Below are 4,959 nucleotides of genomic sequence, written 5' to 3'. Positions count from 1 at the left end.
GCTCATAGTTCAATGGTGAAAACTTACAATGCTGCACAACGGGTAACTCTTCTTCCCGCCGCTGACAAGCAAATTTTGGGTTTCTAGGAATACAAAACTTTACTTATGAAATGCGACATTTGTACTGCACGACGTTTTCAACAAAGAGATGGCGCAATACAGTAGCTCAAGTGGAAAGAAACACTTCCTTTTCAAATTTGTGCATCCTACACTGTTGGCTGTTCTGTGTAGGTGGCAGGTACGTGATTTTATTTCGGTCGAATTTATGCACTGGGTAGTCGAGGCAGCTAGTTCATTGTGATTCGGTCAACCAAGTAAATGAATTTACTGAACCTGCTGCAAATTACTACAGGAAGCCTGTGTGTCAATTCTCATCCAGTGTGGTGCAACGGCGTTACGATAGAAAAATGAGCCACATACTTATAATATGCTTGAATATCTATGGACTGGGTTCGATTCCAACTTCTGTCAATGATTTTAGATAAGAAGAGACAGATTCCATTCTCTTCTGGCTACACCAAGTGAAGAAGATATAATGACATTGTGGTCTGAAATTGACATAAAAAATGATATTCCTTTTCTACAAAGTAGACGTTAGGATGAATCACAATAAAGACTGGAGCGGCGACACGTAGAAACCTTTCTTATACTTGTTATTTATTTCTAGTGACGAAACAAACGCTATGTAGGCTCACAGGACATTTAGTCCATATTTTATCTGAGCTTCTGTATGTCGATAAAATCGGTTCTGAACTGGGAATGCAACTTAGACCGTACTTAACGCTCAATTTGATCCCTTCGTGAGAATACAGCACGGCTACTATTTGTTGTTTGTTCAGAACTGCAGATTCCTCAACGTCTCCACATACTGCGCGTGAATGGGTTCGAATCCTGGCCCGGCACTATAGATTTCATTATGTATTATCAAGCTCTAGCATGAGAACACCTATCTGCTGGTGGATAATTATTTTAATGTTTAATGTATTTTCATTCGTTGTCAACACTAACGATATGTGACGTTTTTGACACCCAGTGAGACACAGAACTATTTGCGAGATCACTGTAAGTTCAAGATGTTAGTCCGAGCTGGACAAAAATTCGGAAGCTGACGTATCTTTGTGTGTAGTCAAAAGCGATATGATGTGTGGAGCTGTATTCCCAGTGAGCACCGAACTCTTCGTCATATTATTTCTAGTTCCAACACGCTCACATGTCGCTGCTGGTGCAACAAACCCATATTTAACGTTCGTTTTCTCTAGAATATAACAGCGATAGATGCCGGGTTGGGGTCTTGGGAAGGAAAAAAATTAATTTTTCGTCTCGTCATTTCAGTTAAAACATCTAGCTACTGCCGAGAAAATCCGAAATGTCACAGTTGATTGTGCGTCGATATCTATCCGATTAAGTTCCGAGTTCGAATTCCTGCTCAATACAAAGCCTTACCTCACGGCAATTCACGTAAGTTACTTGTTAAGAACCAAGATTCAACATCTCTCGTCGTTCGTTACAGGGACAATAAATTCGCGTCCGGCAAAAATACATGCGATATGTAATTTAAAGATGGAATTTGCAAACTGGCTTTGTCTAAAATCGAGGTATATCACTCTCTGTATGCCTAATCAGGAGTGGCAGTTAGTATCCGTCAGGCACGAAATCATTGCTTAGTCTGCATGACCTGAGTTTGCATCCATATGCAGAACGAGACGGTTCGTCGTGTCATTTGAAGTTCATAAATATTCTCAATTAGCTGCTCGTGAATACCTTTAATTTTTAATCTTATTTTGTGTTAAATAATAAGTACGGTATGTTACTTTGAAGAGTAAATCATGAATACGCGAATTTACTACGTGCATTACCTATCTGACGTAATAATGAGAGTGGTAAAATGTCAGGTATGTCATTTATTGTAATAAATGTGAGCTACAAGCCTTAAGGGCAGTCTTATCTGTGATAAGGTGTTCCGTGATATTTATAGTATCGTGGTATTACTTTGCATCTTGAGATATTGCGATACAGAACAGTTTTTTCTCGTGGTGACTTGTTGGAACCACTTTCAATAGTCAAACGACTGTACCAAGGAGCGATAAGGAGACCTGCTAGACAGTTGCGCTATGTGGGTTGCATGTGAATCAGGCGAATTTCAATTCAGGTCGTTCGGATAGTATTGGGCATGAATGAACATCACGTGTATCGATTTCCATCGCGCTGGGGTAAGTCCTCCGGGATACGTTTATTCTCCTTAGTGTGTAAATATATTTGGAGCATGTCATTCAAAAACGTTTGAAACGACATAGACGGGAGCGGGTTGTTGTTAGGAGAGCAGAATGTATTAGACTCGCGGATCATGTGGTGTTATTGGCAGAGAGCGAAAGAAGTATGACTGAAATGTTAAAAGAATTGAACAAGAGGCGTGAGTAAATTGGAATGATAAATAATAAGAAAATCGCAAAATGTCCGGTGATAGGTGCAAGAAAAGCAAGAACAACTATAATGTTAGGCAGGAAGATACACAACAATTTAGTGTTTTTAGATAACTGCGACGTGCTATTATGGACGACATTGGAAGTAATATGGAGGTGAAAATACGTATAGCAATTGCCAACGAGACGTTTCATAACAGGAGGCTTTTATGTGGGTGCGTTGATAGGGGATAAAATAGGCAGGCACAGTGAGAAATGAGGTGGTGTTGAGTGGGAGAACAGAGATAAATTTTAAAGGTAGCAGGATGAGCAAACACAATTGGCATGGACACTGAATGAGAAGAGATTGTTTATTGATGGTATGGAGGAAACGGTGAATGCAAGAAGAAGAAGAAGAAGAAGAAGAAGAAGAAGAAGTCGATGAACATACCAGGTGATGGACAGCGTAAGAACAGAAAATAGTTGTGAGAAAACAAGAGGGTAACAAATGATGGGACTGCATGGAGAGCTACATGTGAAGACCTGCCCTAGGGCAGAACACTCATGGTGGTGGTGTTGATGAAGAGGAGACTTATGTAGGACATTTTGCAAAACGCCCATTTTCTTGTAATCCAAATTTAAACAAAACATAGGCAGCTTATAATTTGTAGTCTATAAATGACCGTGAATTGCGTGACAGATGGAACTTGCCAGTATACCAGTTATTAGGACTTATTCCCACTCCACTGACGTATGGAGCGTGCGAACTGTGGCTGCTTAAAAGCCTCTGTGCGTGCTGTGCTTAGTCTCTTCTGGTCTTCACGCTTCCTACAGTTACAATACGTAGGCGGTTTCAGTATATTCCATTCCTACTTTCATCATGTAACGTCAGTTCTAGAAACTTTCTAATTAGGTCTCCTCGCGATACTTTGCTCTTCCACGGGATAGTCTGTGTCTACCATGAACTGCCCGTTAGTCAGTAAGTGGAATAATTGGTTTTCCGACACATGTCACCATGTTACTGTCGCCCTGTCTCCACGTCAGAGAGACGGAAATACTGTGTGCCACATTTGAAGATGAGTCTGTAAAGGTTACAAAACTAGTTAATGGAATTACAAATAGTTCAAAAAGTGAGTTTTTGCAGTTTTCCGTATTTACATTCAATGCACTAGTCACAGGCTCTAGGCGATCCTTAGGGGATATGCTTAGTCGGTTGGGAGCGTGATGTGTCCCTCCGAGATTAATTTCACCTGGGCTTTAAGCGACTCACCGGTCAGCATTTACAGAGCTGCCAACTACATCTCACACCGGGAATATTACCAGGATTAGTTTGCATCGCAGCCTACGGAAGAGAACGCAAATCGAACGAGCATTCGCAGTCATTCCCTCCATTGACCACCATTCGCCTATATTCAACAGTTAAGGATTCCTCCGGAAATATTCCAAGTAGACTTTCTCTGGATATTTTACGTTTGTTTCCAAGCGCCTGCCTGTTCAATTTGATCAGAAACTGTGTGACATTCTCCAACGGGTCAAAAAACCTGTGACCATTCGTGCCGCCCTTCTCTGTATACATTCAGTATCGCCGGGCAGTTGTATCTGATTAGGATCTAAGAATCTCGAGCAATATTGGGGGATGGGTCGCAAGCGTGATTTGTAAGCAATTTCTTTTGTACACCGATTGTATTTTCCTAGAATTCTACCAACGAATTGCAGCCAGCCACCGTATTTCCCTAAGACTGCGACTATGTGACGGTTCCATTTCAAATCTCTAGAAATTTTTACACCCAGGTATTCATGTGGGTTGAGCGATTGCGAATTTGACTCGCTGCACTATACTCGTAGGATAAGGTTATATCGTTTTGTGAACCGAACAATTTTACATTTCGGGAACATTTAAACTAAGTTGTCATGCTTTGCACTACACTGAAAACTTATGAGGGCGTGGCTTCTTTCAAACAGAACTTTATTACAGGCAACAGCATCATTTGCGGAAACACTGAAGATCCAAATAGACCGCGTAACCACCGCCCCTTCTCCTCTCCAAATTGCTGTCTCAAAACGGTAAGTCCCATATGTAAACCACCTTCAGAAGTTCGTTCACTTTCCGTATCAGTTAATGTGTTAAAAACTTGACCTGAAGAAACATAACCCTTTGCAGTTGAAGACGCTCTGTTGTAAGAGAAGCTAGTTTTTCGAAAACGTCTCAATATTTATGTACTGAACTAGGTGTTGTACAATTCTATAATTTTCAGGTACATTTGGCGACGTATGTGGATACTGTCTGACAAATGTGTTGCGAATAAAGTGAGTAGTAAAGAAGTAATGAAGTGAAACATCAAGCCTGATGCTGACACTTTACTGCACGAACAGCGAAAATGTAGAAGTGATAAAAGTCTTTTTCCTTTCATCATTCTGTCAGGGATGTCAGAGGGGAAAAAAAGTTTCGCCAAGTTTCGAAATTATGTGTGAAGTTTGTTGGAAGTCGCCACGTGCTGCCTTTCACAAATGCTCGGTGAATATAGTCTCGATAATTTGCGCTCCATGAAATTATGCTGCC

The sequence above is a fragment of the Schistocerca gregaria genome, unplaced genomic scaffold (assembly GCF_023897955.1).
Source record: "Schistocerca gregaria isolate iqSchGreg1 unplaced genomic scaffold, iqSchGreg1.2 ptg000484l, whole genome shotgun sequence".
Taxonomy (NCBI): Eukaryota; Metazoa; Arthropoda; class Insecta; order Orthoptera; family Acrididae; genus Schistocerca; species Schistocerca gregaria.
Note: the sequence above shows the minus strand (reverse complement) of the source record.